The following is a 24013-nucleotide window of genomic DNA, read 5'->3' on the forward strand; positions in this document are numbered from 1 at the left end:
TAATTAATATAATAGAGAGAAAATCAATCATCATATGACCTACATAAAAAACACTAATCAACAATCTTGCCCAAATATGGCATTATTAGGTCAAACCATTAAAAAGCAGAAGAACACATATTCTTTTCAAATGCATATAGAAATTTTGCCAAGGTAAGCCATATTTTGGCTCATATTATAGGTCTCAATACAACTAAAAGGATTCAAATAATATACAGTATATTATCTGATCACAGTATGTTAATTTTCTGCAAATTGATTTATAGATGCAATGTAACCCAACCAAAACCCCAGTAGTCTTTGTAGAAATTGAAAACTAAATTGATTCTAAAATTTTTATAAAAGTACATAGGCTCTAGAATAGCCAAAAGAAACTTAAAGTAGGAGATTAAAGATAGAAGACCTATGATGTTTGATTTCAAGACTTATTAAGCTATGACAATAAGGAAAATTTGATGTTGGAATAAAGATAATAAAAAACGATCAATGGAGCAAATAAAGAGCCCAGGAATAGATTCACATGCAGATGATAAACTGATTTTGGAAAAATATATCAGAATATTTCAATGAGAAATAAATACCTTCTTCAAAAGTGATGCTAGAACCTTTGAATAGTTCAGATTGAAAAAAATGAATGTCAACTCTTACCTTACATTGTATAAAATATTAACTCAAAATGGATAATATATCTAAATATAACAGCTAGGATAATAAAACTCCCAACAGCAAGCTTCTAAAAGAAAACCTGAAAATATTACCTAGGAGAAAATTGTATTGACTATAGTTTGACAAAGATTTCTTAAATAGATATCAAATGCACAAACTCTTGAAATAATAGTAATAAATTGCATTTTGTAAAATACGAACGTTTATTTTCTTACAAACACTGTTAAATAAATGAAAACGCAAGCTGCAGATTTGAAGAAACCATGTGAAAAACAAATATCTCACAAAGATTTTGTATTTAGAATACAGAGTCCTCTTACAATGTGATAAGGCCAATAGCCTACTTTAAAATGAGCAATTAATTTGAACAAACGCTTTACCAAAAAATCTAAACAGCCAACAATCATGAAAAGGTGTATAACATCATCGTTTATTAGAACATATAAATTAAAGCCACAATGGGTTTCCACTTCATATTCAATCTATAATAAAATTAAGAAGAAAGCTTATCAAGTGTTAATAAAAGTGTGGAACAACTGAAAACCTCCAACACATCTAGTAGGAATGGAAGTGGTACAACCACTTTGTATAACTCTTTGGCAGTTATTTAAAAAGTTAAACATACTCCTGTCATATGACCTACCAATCCCACTAATATATGTTTACCCAAGGGAAATAAAACATCCATAGAAAGACTTTTGCATGAATGTTTATAGCAGCCTAACTTGTAATAGCCTCAAAATGGAAAAAAAAACACACAATATCTATCAATAGGTGAACAGATACAAATTCTTGGCATATGCATACAGTGGGACATTACTGAACAATAAGGAATGACATGTACACCATTCATGGATAAATCTCAAAATAATGACATGGTATGAAAAATATTGCCATATATTTGCTTATCTTTTTAATGTCATATCAAAATTATGATTGACATAAAAAAGATAAACAAAAACAAATACAGATGACATAACACTATTTTTACAAAATTCTAGTAAATTCAAACTTATCTACAGTGACAGAAAGCAGATCAATCATTACCTTAGGATTAGGAGGTGTGGGAGGGAGTGGGAGGCACTTGGAAAGGCTGGAGGAAGGAATTACAAAATGGTATCAGGACACTTTTGCAGTGCTGCATAGGCTCATTGTATGAATAATTACCCACTTTCACTTTGTGCAGTTCTTGTATGCCAATTACACCTTAATAAAGCTGGATACAAAGGGGAAGAAATAATATTCTATATATAACATCTTGTCAGAATCAAGTGTATCTCATTCCGAAGAGAACTGAATACTGGGCTATCTAGATTCTTCTATCCTGCTCATACAAGGATGAAGTATGTCCAAAATTAGTTATGTAAGTTAACAGTTTCTAGTGTTGTCCAGACATCAAGATAGCTGAAAAAAATTAAAAATTTTAGGGCCATCTCTTGAGTATAGACCTCAGATTAGAAGCCTTTAATAGGTGGCTGACAGGCCACTGGACAAGTATTTCTCTTAGAAAAAATAGTCACCCCTACATTATAGCATTAAAGATTAAACTTTGTGTGGACTCTCTCTTTCCTGTTAATGCCTAGGTATTGTAAAGTGAATTATAAAACAACAAAATCGCCTTTACATAATTTTAATTTATCTTAGCCTTCTTTTTCAGCTCGATAAAAGAAAATATTTAAACCACTGTGCAGATCAAAAGAGATAATGTATAGAAAGCATGAGTGCATAGTAAGTATTCAATACTTACTATTATTTAATAGACACTAAACTGCTGTACTATAGCAAAGAAAATGAGCTCATGAAATATTCTGTTTCTGTAATTGTCAGTTCTGGGAGTTTCTGCAGTTGTCCAGAAATTACTTCTGTGGCCTCAATGTGGGCTATGTATAATGAGGAAAGGTATGAAAGTTTTTTTCTCATGTCTTTCTTTTCTGACATAGAAAAGAAAGCTGCCTCTATTATATTATGCTCAAAAGAAACAATTTATTTTTATAGCCCAGTGGTTTCAACCTGGCTGAATATTAGAATCAAATGGGGAATTTTTAGAATGCCTGTAACTGGGCTCCATCCCAGACCTTAGACTCTCTGAGGGTGTGGCCCCTGCATCCATATTTTGAAGATCATCCTGAGGATTCTTAATGGCCAAAGATGATTAAGAATGACCAAGTAATAATTTCCATTAAGAGCTTGGCTCCTTCCATAGAGAGGAACACACACACTCACGATGCAAATAAAGTTAGATAAAATGTTAGATTAGTTTTGTGACTTTTTGAATCATTATTTTTCCCTGCTAATAAGTTGGCATTTTCCCGACGTGTTCTGCTTATTGACTCTCTGTAAGTTTTCTACATGTTCTAAAGAGTTAACTACAGGCATAGCACATTAGATCATTTTTTGACAGTGTGCCTTAAAACATATATTAAATTTATTAAACGGTACTTACTGTGAGTACATCAAACCCCAAACTAAAATTAAATCAAAAGGAGTCAATCCTGGGGACTGCTAACAGATGCTAGCCATTTTACTTAATTGTCTAGCAGCATATGCAGAAAGAGACAATCTCCAAGGCAACTGAGATATAAAACTACACAAAGATTTGATTTTATGTTTGCTATGGTTTGAGTGCTTATGTTCCCTCAGAATCTATAGGTTGAAAACCTAAACCCAAAGAAATGGCATTGATAAGGGAGGCCTCTGAGACATGATTAGGTCATGAGGGTGGAGCCCCTCCTGAATGGGAGTGCCCTTATAGAAGAGGCCCCGAAAAGCTACCACACACTTTCTACTATGTGAGGACACAGCTAGAAGGTGCCATCTATAAATCAGCAAAGGGGCCCTCACCAGACACTGAATCTGCCAGCGCCTTGATCTTGGACTTCCTAGTGTCTATAACTGTGAGAAATGAATTTCTAAATTTTATAAACTACCCAGTTTACGGTATTTTGTTATGGCAGCCAAAATGGACTAAGACAATGTTAATTGGAGTCAACACCTTGAATTTCACAATGAAGAAGAAAAAATTAAAAAAAATAGGAAGTTATTCTAAACGATAGGTAAGTGTAGCTTAATGTAAGATTTGGTGGTAATAATTTATAAAAATTACTTTTGGTAATTTCTTAGGTTTAAAGTCCTGATCGGCAGGACATGGTGGCTAAGGCCTATAGTCTCAGCATTTTGAGAGGCCAAGGTGGACAGATTGCTTGAGCCCAAAAGTTCAAGACCAGCTCATGCAAAAATGGTGAAATTTCATCTCTACAAAAATTACAAAAATTTGTTGGGTGTCATGGCCTCTGCCTGTAGTCCCAGCTACTTGGGAGGGTGAGGCAGGAGAATCTTTTGACCCTGGGAAGGCAAGCCTGCAGTGAGTGGTGATAGCACCATGGCACTCCAGCTTGGGTGACAGAGCAAGATCTTGTCTCAAAAAAATTTTAAAAAGCCCAGATCAAAGCTGAGTATTATGCTACTGATATGATATATGGACTCAACTTTACTATATATATATAAAAATGATTTTTATATGTATTTTAGACACTTATGTTGTTCACTTTGAAGGGTCTGCCCAAAGCTGTAGTCTGAAGACATTGTCCATTGTCCATTACTTACTGGTTGTGAAGGTGTAGTGAAGAATGACTAGCCTCAGTGAAGTGAATTACTGTTTCACAGTGAGATGCACTGTGATTATTCTCTATAAAGAAGTAAAAGCAAGCAAATTAATAAATTTTAAAATTTCCTTTGCTCAGTTAATTGCCAACACATAAGAAAAAGATAAGGTCCTGTAGAAACAATAGAGAATTGCAAAGGGAAGATTATATTGTGAGTACTTCATTATATACTGAGTACTTCATTGTGAGAAGAAGTATGTTTTACTCTAAATCCAACCTCACAGACATCCTCTTCATGAGAGATCATCATTATAACTTCAGTAATAGATTTATCTGTACTATTTCCTACTTTGTCATTGTGGGAATAGTGTGATGTATACCTTGTTCTTTTTACACCATAGTGAGAGACCAACTGACTATTCAGGCATTGTATCATTTATTGTTTTTGGGGTAACAAACTACTAAAAAACTTAGTTCCTTGAAGTTAACAATTGTTTATTGAGCTTGAATCTGAAAGTTAACAATTTGAGTTCGGCTAAGCCAAGTAATATTTCTGCTGATCTCATCCATTTATATGTGGTCAGCTTCTGGTCAGCTTGCCAGATCTGTTACAAGAGGTTGATTGGATGACAGCTGAGCCAGTGGGAGCCACTGGGCACAGCTTTCCTCATTTACCAGTCTAATCCAGTCTCATTCATGTGATGACAAAATGTCCCCAAAACGGCAAGTAATGATAAGTCACAATGTACAAATGCTTTTTTAAAGTCTATGTATGCTTTGCAATTAACAATTCCCCATGAATATGACCAGTAGGGATTCAATGGGTGGAGAAGGAGACTCCATCTCTTGATAGAAGGGGAAAATTGTGATCATTTTTGCAATCTTTCATATTTCTCCTTCTGGAAATAGTCATTTATAATTCTTTTCCGTGCAAAATATATTCACCACCCTCCCTAGATTCTCAAATTCTCATTCAGGATTGGAGTCTAGGATCATATAATGCACTCATATCCTGATACAGTTTCTCTTCATCCAGGAAAAACTTGTTTTCCACTCTCTGAGTAGGTTAGTATCTCTCCCATTTCTTATACCTCCATGCTGCCTTTTTATTTATTTATTTTCCATTGGCTAGAGTGCATTTTTAGTATTTATTTGACTGTGTGATTTCATTCTAGAATTGATACAAGGGCAGGGTCAGTATTTCACATATTTCTGCACATCCAGTATTGATGGTCATGTTCTATAGACATTTTTGAATGAAAGAGTGGATGAATAAATAAATGAAAACAATTGATAGCCTAATAATTCAAGGAGTCATTTTTTATAAAATTTGCTGTAAGCTATTTTTTGCAAGAATAATATTCAAAATTCAGCCTTATAAAATCAAAAAGAGCTAAAGGCTCAAAATAATTATATTCAAATGAATCTCTATTTAGCTTATATTATGCCATTTTCAATTTTGTTTTGCACAGCTTGGTAATGCAGAAATTATTTTTTTTAAGTTCGCAGGCACAAGAAGAAAGAATTGATCAATTTAGAATGTATCAAAGGTCCTACCTGTAACCTTTTCTGATTTCCAAAGATATTTTATTAACTCGATGTTATTGTTCAGATCATTTTTGGCCATCTGTCATCACATAAGGTGTAAAAACATATGCCAATTGGTAATACAGTAAAGCTTTTTAGCTTTATTTCCCTGCCATTTTAAACCAGAAGACTCAGGAACACTGAAGTTTATTTGAAAATATTAAAAGAGATTCAGAATTTAAAAACAACTCGGTGTGAGTATTTTTAATGTAAAGCATTGGGGGGCATTTCTTTGTGTTTCAGTGCATGTTTGCAACTGCAGCTGACCCTTAAAAAACATAGGTTTAAACTGTGCGTATTCACTTACATGCAGATTTTTGTCAATACATACATTGGGCAATTTTTTGGAGAGATTTGTGACAATTTGAAAAAACTCACAGATAAACAACATAGTCTAAAAATATCTAAAAATAAAAAGAAATGCATGAATGCACAAAATGCATATAGATATTAGTCTACTTTATCATTTAGTACCATAAAATATACACAAACCTATTATTAAAATGTTAAAATTTATCAAAACTTATGCACAGAAACATTTACAGACCTTACATAGTGCCGATCACAATTGGGAAAAACATAAACAAACACAATAATTCAGTATTAAATTATAATTGCATAAATTACCTGTAGCACACACCGCACTAATGTAATAATTTCACAGCCACTTCCTGCTTCTGTGGCAGTGAGCTCTAGTATCACGAGACTCTGCTTTAAAAGCTGTGTGACGCTAATCATCAGTGCATAAACGGTCCCTCTCCAGTAAATTGCTTGTCACAGTAAAAAGTTATCTGCCGTGGTTCTCACGCATTTTTTGCAATGTTTAGTGCAATATTGTAAACCTTGAGAAACACCATGAGACCCATGCAATGTGCCACTAGTGACACTGGAAGTGCTCCCAAGAAGCAGAGAAATGTCATGACATTATAAGAAAAGTTGAATTGCCTGGTATGTACTGTAAATTGAGGTCTGCAGCTGCAGTTGCCTGTCATTTACACATAATGAATCCAGCCTAAGGACCATTGTGAAAAAGAAAAGAAAATTTGTAAAGTCCATGTCGCAGCTATTTCAGCAGGTGTGAAAACCTTGCACTTTTTGCAAAACACAAAATATGTGTTAACCAACTGTTTATATTATTGCTAAGGCTTCTGGCCAAGAGTAGGCTATTAGTAGTTAATTCTTGAGGGGGTCAAAAATTATATGATAATTTTAAACTGCAGGTAAAGGGACCAGCATCCCTAACCCTCATACTGTTTGAGAGTCAACTGAACTATCAATGTTTACCTCTGTTTCTAATGGAGCGTATATATATAAGTGTCCAAATTTATTCCCCTATGTTTCTGAATCACTTTATTATCATGGTATTCCTATGGCCATATATAGGACTTTGCATATTTCTCTCCATAATAGAAATATTAAGATAATTATGTATATATTATTTATGCATGCACTTGTTTATTTAGTATGAAAGGATTCGTCAAAAGATTGTGAAGGGTTTCAGAAGATAACACTATTTTTAGGAACACTTAAAAATTATATGGCTATAGCATACTTCATATTATATGACTATGTTTGGGTGGAACTTACAGTTGGATTTACCTATGGACCCATTTCTGTATATCTGTCTTTATAGAAACTCTTTGGCTTATGTGGCAGTTCTGGCTATCAGAATATTTTCAATTTATTTTTATTTTTGAAGTTTTAAGATAGCTGATAGAAAACAAATTTTAGAACGCAGAGGATTTGTGTTCTAATCGTTTATCATTTTCTCAGCAGCCTCGAGTGAGCTATTTACCAAATGTCAATAAACTAACACCTCACATAAAATAGTTGTGTTACAATGCTATGCAAATGCATACCTGGGCTGAATACTAGTACCACACTGAATATATGTGAGAATCTGGACAAATTATTAATAGATTACACCACTGAACCTCATTTTTCTAATCAGTTCTGTTAAAAGAAAAACATTAGCTGAATTAAATTTAAACAAGTTTAATTGAGCAATGAACAATTTGTGAACCGGGCAGCCCCCCAGAATCACAACAAATTCAGAGTCTCCAGAGCAGCCACGTGGTGGAAGAAGATTTATGGAGAGTAAAAAGAAAGTTACTGTACAGAAAATGGAAGTGAAGTACAGAAACAACTGAATTGGTTGCAGCTCAGCGTTTGCCATATCTGAACATGGTATGAAGAGTTGCTTACATTTGATTGGCTAAAATTCAGTGATTGGCACAGGTGTTGGCTATGGTCGTTTTACACCTCCACTTGTTATAGTTCATGATGTGGAGAAAAACCTTTAGGTCAAACTTAAATATGTAAGGAGGCAGCTTTAGGATAAACTTGATTTAACAGTTCAATTACTATGCTATAACTACTTACCGGAGTATGTGACACTTAGAAAAATCATGTAAGGATTACATGAAATGAAGGAACTTAAGTGGAAAACACAGTCCTTGGCATGTAGAAGGTATTGAATAAATCTTAATAACTCCATTTCCTTATAAAGAGTAGAGAAAGAGATAGAATGCAAATAGCACTACAAACGAAAACCTATTATAGAATACCAGGAAATAAAAGTATAGTATTTTACAAATATCCATTTTTAAAATTAAGTAAACAAATGAAAGTATAGCATTTTACAAATATCCATCTTTAAAATTGTTGTGCTGTATTCAGGAGACGAATCTCATGTGCAAAGACACATATAGGCTCAAAATAAAGGATGGAGGAATGTTTACCAAGCAAATGGAAAGCAAAAAAAAAAAAAAAAAAAAAGTAGAAGTTGCAATCCTAATCTTAGATAAAACAGACTTTAAACCAACAAAGATCAAGAAAGACAAAGAAGGGCATTACATAATGGTAAAGGGAACAATGCAACAAGAAGAGTTAACTATCCTAAATATATGTGCACCCAATACAGGAGCACCCACATTCATAAAACAAGTTCTTAGAGACCTACAAAGAGACTTAGACTCCCACACAATAATAGTGGGAGAGTTTAACACCCCACTGTCAATATTAGACAGATCAACGAGACAGAACATTAACAAGGATGTTCAGCACTTGAACTCAGCTCTGGATCCAGTGGACCTAATAGATATCTACAGAACTCTCCACCCCAAATCAACAAAATATAAATTCTTTTCAGCAACACTTAGCATTTACTCTAAAACCGACCACATAATTGGAAGTAAAACATTCCTCAGCAAATGCAAAAGAACAGAAATAATAACAAACAGCCTCTCTGACCACAGTGCAACCAAATTAGAACTCAGGATTAACCAACTCACTCAAAACCACAAAACTACATGGAAACTGAACAACCTGTTCCTGAATGATTACTAGGTAAATAATGAAATTCAGGTAGAAATAACAAAGTTGTTTGAAACCAGTGAGAAAAAAGAGACAATGTACCAGAATCTCTGGGATACAGCTAAAGCAGTGTTTAGAGGGAATTATAGCACCAAATGCTCACATCAGAAAGCGAGAAAGATCTAAAATTGACACCCTAACATCACAATTAAGAAAACTAGAGAAACAAGAGCAAACAAATTCAAAAAACTAGCAGAAGACAAGAAATAACTAAGATCAGAGCAGAACTGAAGGAGACAGAGACACAAAAAACCCTTCAAAAAAATTAATGAATCCAGGAGCTGGTTTTTTGAAAAGATTAACAAAATAGACTGCTAGCCAGACTGCTAAAGAAGAAAAGAGAGAAGAATCAAATAGACACATTAAAAAATTATAAAGGTGATATCACCATTGATCCTTCAGAAATGAAAACCACCATCAGAGAATACTATAAAGACCTCTATGCAAACAAACTAGAAAACCTAGAAAAAAATGGTTAAATTCCTGACACATACACCCTCCCTAGACTAAACAAAGAAAAAGTCAAATCCCTGAATAGACTAGTAACAAGTTCTGAAATTGAGGCAGTAATTAATAGCCTAACAACCAAAAAAAAAAAAAAGCCCAAGACCAGATGGATTCACAACTGAATTTTACCAGAGGTACAAACAGGAGCTAGTACCATTCCATCTGAAATGATTCCAAACAATAGAAAAAGAGAGACTCCTGCCTAACTCAATTTATGAGGCCAGCATCATCCTGATTCTAAAATCTGTCAGAGGCACAACAACAACAACAAAATTTCAGGCCAATATCCCTGAGGAACACTGATGCAAAAATTCTCAGTGAAATACTGACAAACTGAATCCAGCAGCACATCAAAAAGCTTATCCACCACGATCAAGTTGGCTTCATCCCTGGGATGCAAGGCTGGTTCAACATATGCAAATCAATAAACATAATCCATCATATAAACAGAACCAATGACAAAAACCACATGATTGTCTCAACAGATGCAGAAAAGGCCTTTGATAAAATTCAACACCCATTCATGCTAAAAACACTCAATAAACTAGATATCGATGGAACAAATCTCAAAATAATAAGAGCTATTCATGACAGACCCATAGCCAATATCATTCTGAATGGGCAAAAGCTAGACGTATTCCCTTTGAAAACTGGCATAAGACAAGGATGCCCTCTCTACCACTTCTATTCAACATAGTATTGGAAATTCTGAACAGAGCGATCAGGCAAGAGAAACAAATAAATGGTATTCAGATAGGAAAAGAGGAAGTCAAATTGTCTCTGTCTGCAGACAACATGATTGTATATTTAGAAAACCCTATCATCTTAGCACAAAACTCTTTAAGCTGATTAGCAACTTCAGCAAAGTCTCAGGATACTAAATCAGTGTGCAAAAATCACAAGCATTCCTGTACACCAATAATAGACAAATAGAGAGCCAGATCATGAGTAAATTCCCATTCAGAATTGCTACAAAGAGAATAAAATACCTAGGAATACAACTTACAAGGGATGTGAGGGACCTCTTCAAGGAGAACTACAAACCATTGCTCAGGAAAATAAAAGAAGACACAAACAAATGAAAAAAAATGCATGCTCATGGATAGGAAGAATCAATATCATGAAAATGGCCATGCTGCCCAAAGTAACTTAGAGATTCAATGCTATTCCCATCAAGCTACCATTGACTTTCTTCACAGAACTAGAAAAAAACTACTTCACATTTCATATGGAACCAAAAAAGAGCCTGTATAACAAAGACATCCTAAGCAAAAAGAGCAAAGCTGGAGGCATCATGCTACCTGACTTCAAACTATACTATAAGGCTGCAGTAACCAAAACAGCATGGTACTGGTACCAAAACAGATATATAAGCCAAAGACACAGAACAGAGGCCTCAGAAATAGCACCATATATCTACAATCATTGGCAAACCTGACAAAAACAAGTAATGAAGAAATGATTTCCTGTTTAATAAATGGTGCTGGGAAAGCTGGCTTGCCATATGCAGAAAACAGAAACTGGACCCCTTCCTTACACCTTATACAAAAATTAACTCAGGATGGATGAAAAACTTAAACCTAAAACCATAAAAACACTGGAAGAAAACCCAGGCAATACCATTCAGGACATAGGCATGTGTAAAGACTTCATGACTAAAACACCAAAAGCAATTGCAACAAAAGCCAAAATTGACAAATGGATCTAATTAAATTATAGAGCTTATGATCAGCAAAAGAAACTATCATCAGAGTGAACAGGCAATTTACAGAATGGGAGAAAATTTTTGCAATCTATCCATCTGACAAAGGTCTAATATCCAGAATCTACAAGAAACTTAAACAAATTTACAAGAAAAAAACAAACAACCCCATCAAAGAGTGGGCAAAATATATGAACAGACACTTCTCAAAAGAAGACATTTATATGACCAACAAACATTTAAAAAAAAGCTCAGTGTCACTGGTCATTAGAGAAATGCAAATCAAAACCACAATGAGATATCATCTCATGCCAGTTAGGATGGTGATCATTTAAAAGTCTAGAAATAACAGATGCTGTGAGGATGTGGAGAAATAGGAACATTTTTACACTGATTGCAGGAGTGTAAATTAGTTCAACCACTGTGGAAAGCAATGTGGCAATTCCTCAAGGATCTAGAACCAGAAATACCATTTGACCCAGCAATCTCATTACTGGATATATACCCAAAGGTTTATAAATCATTCTACTATAAAGATGCATTCACACGTATGTTTATTGCATCACTATTCACAATAGCAAAGACTTGGAAGCAACCCAAATGCCCATCAATGATAGATTGGATAAAGAAAATGTGGCACATATATCCTATGGAATACTATGCAGCCACGAAAAAGAATGAGTTCCTGTCCTTTGCAGGGACATGGATGAAGCTTAAAACCATCATTCTCAGCAAACTGACACATGAACAGAAAACCAAACAGCACATGTTCTCATTCATAACTGGGAGTTGAACAATGAAGACACATGGAAACAGGGAGGGGAACATCACACATCAGGGCCTGTCCAGAAGTAGTCGGAAGGGGAAGGAGAACATTAGGACAAATATCTAATGCATGTGGGGCTTAAAACCTAGATGACAGCTTGATAGGTACAGCAAACTACATGGCAAATATTTACCTATGTAACAAACCTGCACATTCTGCACATGTATCCCAGAACTTAAATAAAATAAAATAAAATATTAATACATGTTTTAAAAAAAGAAAGCTAGAATTACAAATGGAACCTGAAAATCTGACTGAATTGCTGCAATTTTATAACAAAACTTGAATGGACGAAAAAAAAGAAAAATTACATTCTAAGTGTTTCTTTTTCTTCTTTATACTCTTATTTTTTCAGGTTGTATTTTATTCAACTAGGTGTTTTAGAAAGCAGTTAATTTACGTATTAAACAACATGGTCTAACTATAATGGATTCCTTACACTACCTGTATTATTGTCACATTTCCTTTAATATGCCATCACAAGTGACTTTTATTTAGCATAGTAAGCAATATTCCTAATGGTGTAAAGAAGTAAACAAAAGAACAAGCAAAACCAAAACTGGATTTCTTTTTATCTAAAGTATTTTGTCTAATGGCTTTAAAAAGTTTCTCTGGATAAAGGATGCAGATAAAAATATACTATTATATTTCTTTGTAAGGAAAGTGACTAGATAAGAAAATAGTCTCTTCATATGCTTAACCTTCATCTCCAGGCACTGTGAAATTTTCCAGGTTGTCATACATTGGAATAGCAAGACTGAACTCCTAGAAATCTCGCATCTCCTTTCATACACTAGTGAAACAAATGAGGCAGTGGCTACTGTGAATGTTTTTCAGAAAGACACTTGTATTTGGGGACAAAACAGGAGATTTGCTCTGTAAAGAGTAATAAGAAGTATTAAAAATCATAAACATATTCATTTTTTACTTTAATAATATTGATTAAAAATGCAAACTAATGTATTAAATTGTATTTTGTGATACAAATATAACTTTTAAAAGAAATATAAATACAGAGATGAAATAAGGCTGTGGTTTACTTTTTTTTAAAGAATATCTCAGCCTTTATTATTAAAATCAGCCACATATTGCTCTCCTTATATATTATATTGCTCTCCTTATTTCTTGGTACCCAACTGTTATTGTTTTTATATTTATGCAAGTTCACTTGTATGTAGCTCATCTAAACTCTTGCTTTACTAACAATTCCCAACCACAAAAACACTATTCCCAGAGTCACTGCAAAGAATCTTCTTATCTCTTGGGTAATTGATTGTCAAATTGCTCCCCTCACATCTACCCTCAATAGAAATCCAACTACAAATCTGCCTCGGTGTTTTAGGTAGAAAAACCCTAATCCTGGGGACTGTGAAATTGTTGATATATCACTTCCATGATTAGGTTAAATGGCACGGGTGACCTTAAAAATAGGAAGCTAATCTAGGTGATCTTAATCTAATCATGTAAGCCTTTTAAGTGCAGAATTTTCTGGCCAGTACCAGAAGTCAACAACCTTCCAAGCATGAAGTAGATTTGACCCATCTTTGGTGGCTTTGAAGAGTGTGATGGGACAAGGAAGACTAGCAGCCTGTAGAAGTTAGGAACAACCCCCGGCTGAATAAGCAAGAAAAAAAAAAAAAAAAAACCATCCTCAGTGCTACAACCAAAAGGAACTTAATTTGTCCAAGAATCTAAATGAGTGAGTGTGGAAGCAGATTAGTTTTCAATGCTTACAGTTAAGAGCCCAGGCAGGCTGACATCTTAATTAAAATTAAGGTTGCCAGCGGGGCACGGTGCCTCACGTCGGTAATCCCAGGACTTTGGGAGGCCCATGCGGGTGGATCACCAGGTCAGGAGATCCAGACCATCCTGGCTAACACGGTGAAACCCTGTCTCTACTAAAAATACAAAAAATTAGCTGGGTGTGGTGACGGGCACCTGTAGTCCCAGCTACTCGAGAGGCTGAGGCAGAAGAATGGCGTGAACCCGGGAGGCGGAACTTGCAGTGAGCCGAGATTGCACCACTGCACTCCAGCCTGGGTGACAGAGCGAGACTTCGTCTCAAATAAATAAATTAGTTAAATAAAATAAATAAGATTTTGCCATACCCTGGGCAGAGAACCCAATTGAGCCCATCGAAATTTCTGCGCTACTTAACTGTGAGATAATAAATGCATGTTGAAGTGGCTAGTTTTTGGTAATTTTTGTTGCTTAGCAATGAAAGACTCATGCTTTCTAAGCTGGTTATTTTCAAAAATTTTTGGAGCAGATTCTATTTTCCAAATGAAACTTGTGTAGAAAGTATGCAAAGTTTTACCAGGATTTATTAGATTAAAAACATAGTCATTTCTACACATCAATACAGATCCTCACTTTATCCCATGTGGTCCCAACACTGAACCTGAGGAATCTTTAGAAACGCAGTAGAATACTTTAACATGAGAATTTGTATTATTTCAGTCTTGAATACCAGAACCAAAGATTAGAGGAGTTTTATTTGTTTTGTTTTTGTATTTTGAGACAGAATTTCACTCTTGTTATCCAACCTAGAGGGCAATGGCATTATGTTGACTCACTGCAACCTCCGCCTCCCAGGTTCAAGTGATTCTCCTGCCTCAGCCTCCTGAGTAGCTGGGATTACAGGTGACCACCAGCACACCCTGTACATATACATATATATATATATATATATATATATATATGAGTGAGTGAGTGTGGAAGCAGATTATTATATATATGTGTGCATATATATTTTTTTCTTTCTTTTTTTTTTTTTTTGTATTTTTAGTAGAGCCAGGGTTTCACCACATTGACCAGGCTGGTCTCGAAACCATGACCTCAGGTAATCCACATGCCTTGGCATCCCAAAGTGCTGGAATTACAGGAGTGAGCCACTGCATCTGTCCTCTAGAAGAGTTTCAAATGGAAAGTTTATTCCGTTTACTCCAGGTTTAGGATACGAGTGACTCTTAATTAGCTACTTGGATTTATCAAAGTCTAGACGCAATGTTTAGCTATATCTTAACTAATAGATCCTACAGCCAAATTCTGGCAACAGCTACTTGTACTTCTCATCGTAAACAGAAAATACCCTTCTGCCAGCTCTAAACTGAACAAAATAAGAGTAAGCACGTGATGGCATCTATCCCACATTGTAATGATTTCTTGCCAAGTTGAAGAGCAGGCAAAAATACAATCTTCCCACGCACTTCCTGAAAAACATGGACTTTTCCATGAGTGGATTTCATCACTAAAAAGAAAAAGATACTTAACAATTACGTTGTAGCAGAGGCATCAACTGTTTGTAAAAAAGATCCTCAAGAAAACAAATAATCGGGAAAGTAGGCAATTCTTAAATTTAAAACTCTCTTTAGTTTAAAAACTAGAGCATGCCTTTTAGATGATACTCAGAGGGATGCCTGAGTGGGATAATTTATTTTTACAATGATTAGTGGGCGAGTATTAGCATTTGACATTTATTGGCAAATATTCCCTAAGCTGAATTTGTACGTGTAGAATTTCTCTTTCCATGCCTAGCACATTTCTCTATTTTCTTTTCACTGCAAGGTATTTGTTGAGCTTCTCAAACAGAAGCTTCAGGTAATAGATAATCAACTGAATAAATTCTGGGGGATATTTTCCCTGTATGATAGAGCATTGCCACATAGCAAAACAGTACAGCGCTTACTTTGGCAGAAATATTGTTGACACCTACTTGTAAATGTTCTAGTTTGCAAGCATTTTCTAGCAGAGCTTCAAGCACCTATTAGTCATCTGTTTTGGATATTTTTAATAATAATTACACCTCCCATGTAGCACTCCTAAATATATGATCACTCTATACACCTTAACAGTGTTTAAAGTAGTTAAATCACATTCCTATTTCATAGCTCTGGAAGAAATTATGAAAAAAACTTTCAAATGAGCAAAAGAGGCCACTATGTGTCCCATCTAGTGTACCCTTCTGGGTTATTTGATTTTATAAAAAGCTGTATCTTTTGTTGTCTTTGAACTTTTTACAACTCTTTAAGTTATAGAAAAATAAAACCTGACAGTTATGTCAATGATACTTATCCATAGAAATTGAAAAAATATTATCTAGTGAATGCAGCTGATATTTGCCCTGTGGATATTGACCAGTTTTGCGTCTATTGGTAAATTCATTTCAGCATTCCTAATTGCCTATGTAAGTGTTTTCTGAATTCTCCTTTGAATCAGTTGTAGCATCTTATTACTTCCCTCATTAATTAATTACTGTATTGGTTTTGTATTGCTACATAACCATTACCACAAACTACACAAATGAATTATTTTACATTTTTTTTTTTTTTTTTACTTTACATTGTTAGCAGTCTGGGTATAGCTTGACTGGGCTCTCTTTTCAGGTAATCAGTGCATAGGCTAAGCCTGCCATTTCTTTCCAGGCCCAGGGTCCTTTTCCAAGGGCATTAAATGTTTGCAGAATTCAATGAGTGGGTAAAAAATGCGCTACAATTAAAACTCTGGAAAACAAGAAAAAGAATATAAGCTAAAAAGGCCTTGATAAGACTTAACTATTCCAAGATGCTTATATTGTAAGTAATAAAGGTTACAATATTAAATATGTTTAGAATTTAATATGCTCCTTAAACGGCAAGAATAACAAATTGTAAAATACATAGAGTGCATATAACTTCCAAACAAGTACAGGGAAAAACATAGGATGAGAAATAAAATAAATGTAAAACATCAAATTAATCTAAAAGATGTTAAGAAAGGGAGAAAAAAGTGAACAAATAGAAATCAGGTAATATGGTAGTAGAAATAAATGTAAATGAACTAAACTCTCTAGTTAAAAAAATGTTTGTAATAGTGGCTTAAAAACATGTTGGTTCCATGAGGTACAATTAAAATTAAAAGATTGAAAGTCAAATAATGTAAAAATATGTTTTTGGAGAATTACTTAAAATATAATATCTGATAAAATAGCTATAATTTTAAAAAGTTATTGGAAATTAAGAGGATGACTCTATAGTAATGAAAAGTTCAACTCACCAGTAAGACATAATTTTAAACATGTATGTATGAAATCGCACAGCTTCAAAATATAGAGGCAAACATTTAACAAAACTGCAAGGAGAAAGTGACAAATCTTTTACTAAAGTAAGATATTACATCCTCCACGATAACTGTTAGATCTATCAGACAGGTAATCAGTAAGCATTAGAGCATTTTAAAACTAAACATGTTTGATTTAACTGGCATAAATAGAGTATTGTACCCCAGCTTCGCAGGAACCATTTTATTCTTGTGTATAGATGGAATCGCTTAAGAAAATGTATCTCCTCCTATAATATAAAACGTCTCAATAAATCTCAAAGAATTGCGATCAAGTCAATGTGAACCCTGCACCACGTCTAGGGCGTGGTATGAAGCCAACCTCCTTCAGTATCAATAATATCATATAGATTCAGATAGAGCAGAGGGGGCAAGGAAATGGTGGTGGAGTATTTTTTGCTTTGTGACACTCTAAAACTAAGTTGTAAAATTTGAATAGTAAAATTACACCCAACTTTTCTGGGTCTGAAGTCCTGATATGATGAGGACAAGATTGGATCGTAGAGAGAAGGGAGATATGAAATGCGAATATCTACTTTAACAGGGGTAGAGGAAAACATATACTCCTGCATGGGCAAATAAGGTAACCATTTCCAGCTTCATTTCTAATACGTCCACCACTACTTAGTTTAATAAAGATGAAAAATGTTTGCATGTATTACTTAAAAATAATAACAATTATTATCTAATGTGTTAACTAAATAATGAAAGGATATCTATGTACAGTTCAACCTATGTTGATGTGGGCACAAGAAACTACAAACACTGCCTTCAGATAATCATCTCTATAATATTCAGATACGTCAATATTATTGTTTCCTACCAAGTTTCTTTGCTGTTTAAAATATTGTACTGCATAAATGTTCAAACACCTTTGTTATGACACCTAACACACCTTATGATATGAACACAACCCATGTTGCTAATCACAACCACTATTTCTGTCCATAATTTGTGCCCTAGTAACTGAATATAGTATATTCTCTTAGTAGTCGAGACCCAGTGAGACTGAATATGTGTATATATACAAAGACATCAGATATTCCAGATGTACAAATGTGATTATGCACATATATGTGTATATATGGTACACATATATTGTGTGTTTATATAATCTTTATAATAATCCACTTGAGGAAACTACTATATCAGAGCCAAGGAAATTCAAATCTCAACTTAAAACTTTTTCTTGTGTGAAGCATTTTCTGACATTCCAACATATATTCATTTTCTTAAGTTTTTCAATGTTATTTGTACGTTACCATTATTGACATTTCCATGACATATTTACATTTGTTGTTTGCGTGTTTAGTTTTTCCCTGGGATATAATCTCTTTTTAATCAAGGATCATCTTTTTACCTCTATTCTGAGAAATCAAACCAGTTCCCAGCATAAGATAGCCACTCAATAAAATAATATCTGCTTAATAAATAAATATGGGTATTCAGTGAGTCTTTGATGGAAACTACCAGTTCCTCCTCACTCTTTAAAACCTTCAATCAGTAAAATGAATTTCTTTTATGTTGAACCTAGAATCTCATTTGGTTTGCATTTTATCTGCTTGTCTCTGGCACTGATGTGATGATCCCAGAAAAGACATGTTGTTGAACTGGTAGCTATGTTTGGCAAAAAAAAAAAAAAAAGCCTAGATTTCTAAGATAAACTTTCTGTCACAGAGGTAGAAGAAACAGTATGCATGACAGTCAGACTTTGAAGTCAATCTGTTTGAATTCCGGTCATGTTAGCTGTGTGACTTAAATTATGCAACCCCTATGTTGCCTATTATGTAGCTATTGTTAAAATTAAATTAGTTAAGATATATATATATTTATGACTCATGTCTACACATGTACCTATGTGTACAGATAGATACCTAGATATACACATAAATGTAGAAATAGATACAAAACATTCCCTTAAACCAGGCTTGGACATTATATAAAGGGTTCGTTATTATTATCAATCATAGTTTTAATATTTTTATTGAAAGCATCTGGTAACTAAGAGCTTTTGTACTTTATTTTGCAGCTAGATTTCTGGTTCCCATGGTTTTGTTAGCCTTCAATAGCCTGCAATGAAATGTTTATTTATTTTAAAGCCCATGTATTCAGTTTTTTTCATTTTTAAATTAAAAAAGAGAACATTAATACACAGAAGAGATGCAATTTATCTGCTTTGAGATAATATTAAAGAAACTAGAAGGTATATAAAAAACCAGCCCTAAATAATGATAAAATAGATGTATCCTCTATAAAAATGTGAACTAAACTATTGAATCATTCATGGTTATTCCATTTTCAGAGAAATTCATGAACATATTCAGGTCTATTTATTCACTTGTTTGTGGATTAATTTTCAATTAATTTCATTCTTCAATATACTCTACCCTATGACACATGCCTGCTTTATTTATTATTTAAGGAAAGCTGTGCTTTTTTCATATTTGTTTCACCAACTCAAATCAAGATGATTCAAATAATCAGTCACTCATAAAAAAGCAACTTTTGCAATTTAAGGAAAATTATACTTTAAATAAGCTAAAAAGTATTTATACTTAAGTCAGTCTTTAATGATAAGACTGATCTTTCATCTAGCTCTAGTTTTAAACCAGGAACAGCAGCACATATAAAATAAAAAGAATGACTCCACATAAAAAATATTACAGTGTCTTGGGAAGTACAGTTCAAAATATACCCTGAGGAATAATGAACATTTCCCTATTTCAAAATTACATGAATCACAATAAAGAATAACACAATCCTGAACAACGTGTGAACACCACCAGTACATAGTTTTGTACCTTGCTGCACTTGGGGATTCAAGAGCTGGTGGAGTTGCTTTTTTATTAAATTGGTAGCTTCCACCTATAAGTTACCAAGCTTTCTTAAACCTTGATAGATAGCCCCAATCCTAAGCATAAATTAAGGGGATAAGAGGTGCTATTTTGTTTATTTTCTTCATGAACACACAAGCTCCTTTAGCTTAAATGAGTTCAACTAGGCTCAAGAAAAATTATACACATGCATACACACACACACACACACACACACACACACACTACATCTTTAAACACCAATACATTTAATACATATCTCTATTTATATAAAAAACATTTGCCAATACAGAAATTCTAACACAGAAGGTAAACTAGCCACATATCAATTAATTTCTTTCTAAAAATTACCATTTTACTATATAAATCTATCCATTTGTTAATTAAAAACTCAGGCTTCCTTTATAAGTTATTTGAAATTTAAAACTGCTCTGAAAATATGATCAATGGTTATTTTCTAAGTTTAGCTTTAATGAGCTGAGCAGCATTATTCATTAGCTTATTGTTTGGGTTTATAAATTTCATTTTAATAAAATACAGTAATAATGAATTCACTATGTAATGGAACATAGCACATAGAAGTAGTGTCTACTATTTCAATAAATTCTTTTGTCAAGAGAAGCCAGGAAACCTCAGAATAGCAAAGAAGCTTTCTTAAGAAAAATGATCCTAAAATTTAAGAATAGTGTTTCCTAAGCTACAAATTGGGAATGTCTTTTTACAAGTAAGCTGGAAACTGCCTCTTGATTTGGACTCATCTCTTTCCTTGTTCCAGTTACTTTTGTTCTCCCTGTTTCTTTTTATCAGGTCGTTTTAAATGTGCATATACCTCGAAAAATGAAGTATACCAAATTCTCGGCACCTCTTTTTCATCACTTAGCCTGTTTTTCACTATTCCATGGAGATCTAGAAAGAAGGAAATGCTACTTTTATCCAGGCCCCTGAAATCATCATGATAATAATCTCAAACACAATTCAAGCATGCCATCATGTTAATAAAATTTCATTTTTGTGTTGCATAGCAAAGATTTTAATTCCAGGTTTTACCAAGAAGACAGAATATACAATATACAATTAACGATATTTGAAATTTTGCAGAGTAAAAATTCTACAAGCATTTTGAGGCTTATATTTCCTCTCCACGGAAGGCCTATTGAAAAACAATACATTCTCATAGGTTTGAAAATATTTAAATGTAATTCCAACTGATGCAGGAAATATATTAATGATTTCTTAAGCTTTCTATAATTCACGTGGCTCCAATACTTCATATATGTACACAGAGTTCATATTACTCTCAATATCATTTGTATCAAAAGCAATTTAAAAAAATACTCAATGTGGTACTTGGTATTTCAATGTGAAAATTGTTGGAAAGATCTAAAAAATAGAAATTCTTAAGGCATAATCACTACTATATGAAAGAGGTTTATTGTCACCAGGGAGTCAGTCTTTCATTCAGTAACAATGGCTTTACAAAAGTCAATTAGCCTCTCTTTTTCTCATATTTTCAATTTACAAAATGAGGAAAACATTCTTAATAATACTGCAGATAGTTTATAATGATCATATGATATTCAGTGTTTGAAAGTTATCAAAATGCAACTTATTGTGATTATTATTGATACATTCCGATACTATATTTGCAATGCTCCATCCTTCATTGTCATTTATTTTATTTATTTATTTATTTATTTAGATGGCATTTTGCTCTATCACCCAGGCTGGAGTGCAGTGGCACAATCTTGGCTCACTGCAGCCTCCAACTCCCAGGTTCAAGTGATTCTCCTGCCTCAGCCTCCTGAGTAGCTGGGATTACAGGCCCCTGCCACCATGCCCAGCTAATTTTTGTATTTTTAGTAGAGACAGGGTTTCACCATGTTGGCCAAGTTGATCTTGAACTCCTGACCTAGTGATTCGCCTGCCTTGGCCTCTCAAAGTGCTGGGATTACAGGTGTGAGCCACCATGCCCTGCCCCTCCATTGTCTTTCTGTCTTCCACTAGTGGGTCTCCTAAACTAAATGAGTACTATGAATTTATCCTTGACTCCTCCCTTTCTCCCACATTCCACATCCAATCCAGGGGACCAAATGTTCACATTATTTCTGACATCCAGCACCTTTCCTCCTCCCTGTGACCACTCCTAAAATTTAGATCTAAGTCACATTATTTATTTACTAGATTATGGAAAATGCTTGCCAACTGTTCAGCCTGTTTCAACCCTAACTTCTGTTAGTCTATTTTCAAACCCATACCCAGAGCTATCCTTTTAAAACACAAATCAAATCACGCCCTCTACTTAAAATGTTGCAACAGATTTTATTTCCATGCTGATGAAATACAAAGTCATTACTACTGTGATCTGACAAACTTTACCCACATGTTGATTCTCTGAACTCATCTCTCCTGCCTGACTGCACTCCAGCTGTCCCTTAAACAAGCCAGTTCTGATTTTGCTCCTGGGATTATACACTTGTGATTTCCTCTTTCCAGTTTGTTCTTCCCCATGACGTATACATCACTTGATTCACTGCTTCACATCTTTGCTCAAATGTCCATTTTTCAAGGAAGATTCAGCAATCTCAATTCTTGCACCGCCATTGTAACTAATACCTTTTGCCTTCTTTTGTTTGTTTCTCCATAGCAATTAATATCTAATATACCAGATCCTTTTAGAATTTGTTTGTTGAAAGTGAAGTTCTCCAATGGAGGGATTGATTTTTGTGTGCGTGTTTTATTCACAACTATATCTCCAACAGGTGGAACAGATCTGTAAATATTTGTTAAATGAATCAATACATTTCTGAAAAAATGTTGTGTTTTTTTTTTTTTCTGTTGAGATTCCTGTGTTAGTTTCCAAACAGGTAATTGCTGCTATAAGCAAACATCACAAACTGGGGACCTTAACACCACACAAACCTTAACAGTTGTGTAGGTTAGAAGCCTAACACAGGTTTTATTGGCCTAAAATCAAGGCATCAGCAGGTTTGCATTTCTTTCTCGTATCTTGAGGGGCAAATTCATCTCCTTGCTCTTTCCAAACATCTAGAGACCACTCACATTCCATGCCTCTTTCTATCTTCAAAGCTAGCAATGTTACATCTCCCAGACTATACTTCTGTAGTTACATCTCCTTTCTGACTTTGACCTCCTTTTCCTCCTTCTCTCACTTTTAAGGACACTTGTGATTACACTGTGCCCACCTGGATGATCCAGGCTACTCACTCTATTTCAAGGTCAGCTAACTGGCAAATGTAATTTCATGAAAAGATTTAACTCTTCCTTCTCATGCATCTTAAGATAATCACAGTTTCTGGTAATTAAAATATGGGCCTCTTTGGGTGGCCATTATTCTTCTTACCAGTTATCTTCTACATGTTCTCTTGAATCCTTCTCCTTCTCCTTGAGGACCTTGATTTAACTCTCACCTTTCCACTGTGACTGCTGTGCTAAGGTCCCCAATGACTTTCCAACAGACACATTTAAAGGGCACTCTTTCATCCTCATATTGTTTTACACATCTGCAACGTATGAAGCCTTGAGATCAAGCAATTTTTTTAACTTTCTTATTAAAGCTGTCTTCCATCTTGCTTTCTGTGGAAAAAAAAATCTCCCGTTTTTTTCTTACCCACTCTGACAGTGGTAAAATTAAGAATAACAAGGTTGATAAATGAACATTTTTGTTCATATATCTTCCATTTAAATGTTGAGGTTTCTCTATTGTTCATAACTTGAAAGCTTTCTTTGTGATACTGTGATCACTGGGCATCTACTTTTATATGTATAACTTAGTAATAAAACATCTCTGATAAGCACT

Source organism: Nomascus leucogenys, chromosome 20, assembly GCF_006542625.1.
Source record: "Nomascus leucogenys isolate Asia chromosome 20, Asia_NLE_v1, whole genome shotgun sequence".
NCBI lineage: Eukaryota > Metazoa > Chordata > Mammalia > Primates > Hylobatidae > Nomascus > Nomascus leucogenys.